We start from the raw sequence: 8289 nt of genomic DNA, 5'->3' as shown, positions 1-8289 counted from the left end.
TAAAATATTAAAACATAAACAAGTTGTCATCCTCATCATCATCAACCTCAGTTTTCCCATTTTACATGGGAACAGGGTGTCACATCCATATTAGTCAGTGTTTACATTACCAAGTGGTGGTGGTGGTGGTGGTGACAACTCCTAGCCTAACACTAAACACAGAAGTGTCAACTACACAAAACAGTTCATATTTTGATAATATTGATTAAAGAAATATCAGCAGATTAGTTGCCTAATTACCAAGCAAAATCACACAAAATAGCCAGAAAATGCTGAACACGAATTATGAAAGTAATCCTAGCCAAATGTCAGAAAGTACAGACTTACCCACAAAAAAGTGAAATGATAAAAATAGCAATGGACTGAGGTTTAAAAAACTGTGGAAATATATCAACCCCATTAGGAATGAAACATTCCACATAATCAAAATGGAAATAGAAACCTGTATGGAAAAAGTAAGACTTGAAATATAAAACATCTGAAGACACAGATTCCCAAAGTACTGTAATAACTAAAATACATACAGTCCTGACTATCCACTTCTCCCCACATCATACACCTGGCATAAAAGACAAGCACATTAAAAAATAAAAATGCTCCCCTGATTAGAACTGCAATAATCTGTCATCCGTCAGCCTTTTGATATGCAAGTTTGCCTCTTTTCTTAATGATCTGCGAGAACATCCCCCCAAAAATAACCCATCTTCCAAGCAATATTAGAAAGTTACAGTCTCTAAAACACACCACTCCAGAAGCTAAGCATGGAACTCACCTGTCATTAGAACCTAGCTCCTAAGCATACTGAACCCAACTGTAAGAAGCATACAAAAATTAAAGTTCCTGTAAAAAAAAAAAGCCCTTGGAAAAAATAAACTACATCGCCCTTTCCATTTACCTGGTAAGATCCCTTACCTGAAGAAGATTAAATGTTTCTCTTCCCAGAAAACCACACACACATCAGGTAAAATATCCCCTAAAATCCAGCTAGGAAAAAATGCAAACAACACCCATATAAAAAAATCCATCCCTAACTTAAAAATAAATATACCTTGGATACCTTTTATTTTTACTCATTGAGGCCGTTTAGAAAATTTAAAGTATTAGTATCCACAAAAGATGGTACAAAATGGCAGATTACAATTAAATAATAGGAGGGGAAGCAGAATGGTTAAAACAAAGGCAAGTTAAAAAGGCAGCCCCTCATGTAAATGCTCTGCTCATCTCTGGGTTATTTGTACTTAAAAACATAAGAGATAAAAACTTCACATAAATGCATGGCTAGGCTTCTAAAGATCCTTATGAATCAGTAGCCTGGTAAGTCCAAAAAGAACTTAAAATACATATAATCCTAACAATCCACTTCTACCCACATTGTACACCTGACATAAAAGACAATGCTCTTATGGTTAGAAATGCAATAATCTTAATTATACCATGACCCTCCCCAAAACGTGCACGCTGATTGGCCAGCGTGCCCGTTGTAAATCGAGTTATACTAATGGAAAAAGGTCCGGTTGCCCGGACTTTTTTCCATTAGTATAACTCATTTTTTTAAAACACTGTCTCGCTATGTTAAATGGGTTTAACATAGCGAGACAGCTTTAAAATAAGCAACGGAGATCTCCGTTGCTTATTTTAAAGCTGTCTCGCTATGTTAAACCCATTTAACATAGCGAGACAGTGTTTTAAAAAAAGCAACGGAGAAAGCAAAATCTCCGTTGCTTTTTTTAGTGTTTTGCTATGTTAAATGAGTTTAACATAGCGAGACAGTTTTAAAATAAGCAACGGACATCTCCGTTGCTTATTTTAAAACTGTCTCGCTATGTTAAACTCATTTAACATAGCGAAACACTAAAAAAAAGCAACAGAGATCTTGCTTTCTCCGTTGCTTTTGCCCACAGCTCTGATGTACTGCGCAGGCGCGCAGTACATCAGAACTGCCGCGGATGCCAGACATCTGCGGAAGGGCAGTAAACAGGCATTATACTATGCCATTATTTAAGAAAAGTAATAGTTTCTTTTCTTAAATAATGTCATGGTATAATAGCAATAACCCACTTCTGGGTGTGGGTAATGCTAAATTTACCCACACCCAGGCGTGGGTTATTGCTATAATATCCATCAACATTTGGATATGCAAAATCATCTATTTTCTTGATAAAAGAACCTAAAAGAAGGTGGGTGGATAAAAGAGAAAAATCAGGTTACACTTCTATAAGAGATCGGGGGTACAATAGAAGGGTTAGAATGTAAATGACTACAGGAACTGGAGGAAGGCGAAAATATTGGGAGTCATTGAGGGAGAGTCAGTTAAGCAAAGCTATATACTGGCTTAAAGGATTAAGAAGCTTTTAACGAGCTGTTTTTTTTGGCCCAGTGGTGCAGGGTTTGATTCCCTCAGTCTTCATTGCTTAACTGTGTGACTCTGTCTGAGCAATTCACTTAACCAGACAATACTCCTGGGCTGAGTCTGAAAAATGTCCCTGGAGATCAGTGTTAAATCCAGAAAACAAATACAAATAAATAAATGTTGAAGAAATGTAAGTTTCTGGAAGGAGTTATGGTAGATTAAAGGGGTGAAGTCAGTGTTGGACCTATAGATAAGTTTTTCAAGAAAGGAACTAAACAGGATGGTAAGTGATGTTACTGTGGGGAGTTGGGAAGGAAAATGTACATCAGTGGTAGTGTAATGGAGTGGTAAAGGAATTGTGGGAGAATGTGGAAGAATTTAAGTACTTTTGTTTGCTTTGTTTTTAAACATTTTTATTAAAGTATTACTTAAGACATGGGCATACATACATTAATAGAAAAGAAAACAAACTATATTAATTTGATTTTAATTCATACATTACAATTACATATATATTTTCTTTCTTTTTAACAATTATTCACTCTAACATTACATAAATTTCTCAAATTCTGACTTCTCTTAAACCTCACTGCTCCTGAACATTATTCTGCACATATTACTACAAATTCCATTTATTTCTATGCAATTTGTTCCTTCTCCTTTATAAAGATCTCACCCCTAGTTCTTTTACCACCTTTACACTCTTCAGCAATTTAATTACAGTTGGTTTAGATTGTGATCTCTATTTTCAAGTAATTGCTTTTTGACAGCCAACAAAATTAAATTTAGTAAGGCCTTACTTTGTATGTACAATTAAAATCATGTGTCCCTAGCTCAAAAAATCATTCATTATGACTGTGAAGATGGCTGTACATTGATTAACAACTTCATTCTGGCTCTCCCAATCTGAAAACTGAAACTTGGAAGATAAAGCCAGTGGACCTAGGTTCCTCTGTAAATTTCAGTAACTGACAAGTAAGTGCACTGCCTATATGCCAGGAAAAAATAAATATAAAGGACCTGGGGGAAAATTAGCTAGAAAAGTTAAGGAAAAAATACAGACTGGGAAAAAGTACTGCAGTTGTTCAGAAAGAAGCAGCGCAAGTTCCAGACATGGCTTCCAGTAACCTAGAGGAAAGTATAAAGCAACTGCACACAGACCTGGTTAAAATAAACAAAACACTGATGGAGTATGTCAACACAAACAATAAAAATCTGGAAAAAATGGAAGAAGCTTTGAACAGATATCCAGATAAGGTGACAGAAGTGCAAAAATCAGAGTTTGAAATGAAGAAAAGGCTGGCTAAATATTAGACTGCACAAAGAAGAGATGTTTCAAAAACTAATAGAATTAGAGATCAGAACATGAAGGGAAAGCCTGAGATTTTCTGCTGTACACAGAAGCTGGAATGAACAGACTGTATTAATTTTATGAAAGTGCAAATATGCAACTGGACTGGTATTCCACAACAAGAATTGTTAATTGAAAGGGCAAATTGTGTGTATGCTCCATACATTGTTATGAGAAAACATTCTAGACCTTTAATAGTAAACATGCAATTTTACCAGCAGAAGGAGTTGATTCCTACAAAACTGTGGCAGAAGGACAAAGTACTAAAAGTGGGAGACAGCAGAATGTTTGTGGAGAATGACTACTCATTGCACACTAGGCAGGAGAGGAATAAACCTATTATATTATATAAAGAATGCCAAGAGGCAGGCATGAGATTCAAACTGCTGTATCCAACTATCCTCAATATATTTTGCTTGGAAGAACAAAAACATTTTTGATGAAGTACATGCTGAGGAAGAAATACAAAAGTTTGTTCAACAAAAAGTGAACTGTGAAACAGAAGAAGATTCTGCTTCTTGTTCTTCTGGTAATAAAGACCATAGAGAGACTGTGCCAGTGAAACCTTTCCCAATGTTTCAATGGAAATTACTGGGAGAGGGAAAAAGCATAGATGTTTACTAGAAGAATCAAGAGTACATTGGAAATGAAGCAGAGACAGGGTTTGTAAGATGGAGATGAACAGGAATTGATCAAAAGAATCTGTAAATATTGGACTTTCTTGGACTTTGTTAAACTTGTAGGGGACTCTAACGCATATGCCCTACTTCATGTCATTAACATTTAGAGACTAAAATGAGTAACCTGGAAATTGATAAATGTGAGATTACAAAGCAATAATTATATTTGTGAAACAGGACAGAACAAGAATATCTTGAAATATTGGATGTGTTTGGACTTTGTTAAATTTGTAGGGGACTGTAAAGCATATATTCTACTTCATGTTAATGTTTGGAAAAATACTCAGGAGGGATGAAGAGAAGGAAGGGAGTTAACTGTAAGTAAAACTATTTTTTTCTTAACAGTATTACTTAAAAGTGGTGCATGATTTAATCTGCATGTTATAAAGTAATTTTTTTCAATTATTTTTAACTGTAATCGGAATACTAATCTAAATATGTGCTTCTGTTTATTATTTTTGTTTTTTTTTTCTCCCTTCTTCTCTCTTTCTCATTGTTTAGTTTTAAGAAACATAGGCACTGCAATGTAAAACAGAACAGGGGGTCTGGTTAAAAGAGCATGACAAAAGAAAAAATAGAGTGCTTTTTCTCATTCTTGCATAGGGGAATGACTGTGTTAAGGCCTTTAATTTTATATAGTAACACATTTTTACAGAAAGCAAGTAGGGAAAATAATATTGAATATTATAAGTTTTTTTTTCTAGTAAACAGTCCTGTATCTGGTTCTCATGTCACTAGCAGACAATCTGATAAAGTGAATTGGTTTGGAGAAGATGTTTTCTGAAAGCATTCAAGTGTTTTCCCAGCTGGGGGGAGCTATAAAGATAAGGCAAAAACCAGACAGCACTTAATAGAATCACAGGCTGTGCCATGTGTCTTAGCATGGGTAAGCTTTATTTCTGTTTAGCTTGACTCTGTTTATGTGTGGCTATCAGTCTGGAACTTATGTTTTGATTAAGTGGTAAAACTTCAATATTTGAAGATGTACATAGTTTTGTGTGTTATTATTAAGTTAGTAGGTTTTAGGGGGTATTAGGTATGTGTATATTTTTATTTGAGGGTTTTCAATAAAACAAAATGTTCTGCAAGATGTGACATAAGCTCAAATGGAGATGACAAGAAACAGCTGCATAAAAATTAACCTTCCAAATAGTGCATGCATGTAACATAAAAGCTGGAACTAGACACTTTACAAAAAAAGCTATTATACATAAAAGTTGGAAATAATAATCTCTCAAGAATATGATTCTTTCTATAATGTCTTTAAAGGTTAATGGTCTCACAGATACATCCAAAAAAGAAAGAGTAGTAAACTATATTAAAAAGGAAGAGTGCAAATAGCTATGCTACAAGAGACACACTGGGAAAGAACTGAACATGTGAATTTGATAAAGAAAACTTTTCAGGGTGATTATTTAGTGGAATACATGGGGCAAAGGAAGAGAGGAGTACTTGTATTAATTGCAAGAGGAGCACCAATAGAAATAGAAGAGGAAAAAAGACAGTAATTGTAGATTTGTAGTAATGAGGAGGTACTTGCAAGGGAGGAGGATCACATTGGCATGTATTTATATTCTACTGAAAACTACTATAACAGAACTAATGAAAATTCTGGGAGAAATAATCAGCTTTCATCAAGGAATATTACTTATAGGTAGGGACTGGAATTTGATTACAGCATTGAAGGTGTGTCTGGGGCCCAGAAAGGGAAATATAACCAATGAGGCTAGATTTTTAAAGAAATTTATGAAAGTATTTGGCATGGAAGATGTAAATTCAGTAGTAGGAATTCAGAGGGAATTTACATATTATTTCCCAAGATACAAAATTGGGCTAGGCTAGACACAATTTACATTTCACAGGAACATTAGCATTTAATTGAAGGTCTTGATATGTACCCAATAACTATTTCAGATCATGCTCCATTAATAACTAAAAAGCAAAGGGTAAGGAAATAAAAATGAGACACAGGCATTTTCCCATCTATCTGTTGAAAAGAGAGAAATTTAAAGGAATGGGTAATGGAAATTATTCAGGAGCTATTAGAGAATATAGACATGTCTTCTGAAAATATAGCTAGGGAGTGGGATAAAGCTAAAATGGAATTTAAAAATAGGGTGGAAATAAAAGAAAGGGAGATATGGTTAAGAAGTAACAATAATTATTTAGAGGGACTGAGAAATATTAAAGTATTGCAAAATAGGGGGACTCTCACAGACAAGAAGAGAAACAACTACATAATTCTAAACAGAAAATAAGGGACTACCTTGATATTATGCATGAGTTCAGAAAGATTGCTGTTAATCAACTGTTTTTGATAATAACTCTAGAACACAAAAACTTTTAGCAGAATGACTCAGACAACAAAAAGTAGAAAGGGCTGTCACTAAGCTTGGGGAGCCTATTACAAGGAAGATAACTAGGTATCCTGTATAAGTAATAAAAATATTTCAGAAATTCTATGAAAGTCTGTATAAAGCAGAGAAATATGGAAATCAAGAAAAGGTACAAATGGAAATATTTATGGAAGAATTAAATATACCAATGCTAGAGGGAGAGGAGACTCAATTACTAACAATTAGGATAGGAGGAGATTAGCTAAAATGGTGATGTATAACCAATCTACAGAAAAGTCCCCAGGATTAGATGGTATTCCTGTGGAAGATTAGAAGCTAAGGGGGAAAACTGATGAAGATCTGGAAGGTTTTGTTTAATAGTATTTTAAGAGGAGCAGAAGTATCAACATCCTGAAAGAAAGCAGTGGTAGCTATAATACCTAAAGAGCATAAAGATTAACCAGATCAAGATTTATACAGGCCCATTTCAATACTATATCATGATTATAAAGGGTTTATGTCTATAATGGCTAAAATAATGCTATAAGATATGATACCAAAATTGATAGATATGGATCTATGTGGTTTAGTGGAGGGAAGGCAAACATTTGACAACATAAACAGTGATGCTCCCGAGGGAAGTGGAATGTAAGAAAATACCACTATTGCTGGTGGGTCTTGATGCAGAGAAAGCATCTGACAGAGTAAGCTGGGATTTTATAAGCAGAGCAATGGAAACTTGTATTTCCAGATAAAATTATAAGGTTGATTAGGAGAATATATGAAGAATCGGAGGTGACAATTAAAGTGGGTAGGGGTCATCTCTGATAATCTCTGCTTGAGCAGAGGAACCAGGCAGGAGTATCCTCTCTCCCCTTTGTTATTTGCATTATATTTAAGTCCACTGGCAAAGAAAATAAGGGACTCAGAAATTCAAGGGTATAATTGGTATGGTAGTCAAGAAAAGCTGTCTCTATTTACAGATGACATTATTTTATACCTGACAAAACCAGAAAGGGACATTACAGTGCTGTGGAACATATTGAGACAGTTTCAAACCTTTTTGGGATACAAAATTAATGAAGGAAAAACAAAAGCACTAGTGGTAAATTATGTACCCACATATGAATTGGTTCAGCAATATCCACCTTTATAGGGATATGATAAAATGTATTTAGAAGTATATATTAAAAATGGTATTGGTGTAGCAGCTAATGATATATAGGAAGAGAAGAGACAAAATAAATATAATACAAAAACTAAGAAAATGGTAGCTCTATTATATGGATATTGATAGTAATATACAAGCAGTTAAAATGTTTTTAATCCCTTTAGTCATATACACTGGTCAGGCATATTTTTATCAACCAGAAGAGAAGTTGTGGACAGCAATTAATAAAGGTATGAAGGATTTTTTCAGGGAGGGGAAGTTGGCAAGAGTCAAGTGGTATAAGCTTATTCTTCCAACATAACAGGGTGGATTGGGATTACCTGAGTTAAAAGGGTATTTCAGAGCAACACAGTTAGGACTCATACATAGCACAAGCAGAAAATTATAATTTAAAGTGGAAA

This window comes from Protopterus annectens, chromosome 1.part1 (genome assembly GCF_019279795.1).
Source record: "Protopterus annectens isolate FY-2018-M chromosome 1.part1, PAN1.0, whole genome shotgun sequence".
In the NCBI taxonomy this organism is placed as follows: Eukaryota; Metazoa; Chordata; order Ceratodontiformes; family Protopteridae; genus Protopterus; species Protopterus annectens.
Note: the sequence above shows the minus strand (reverse complement) of the source record.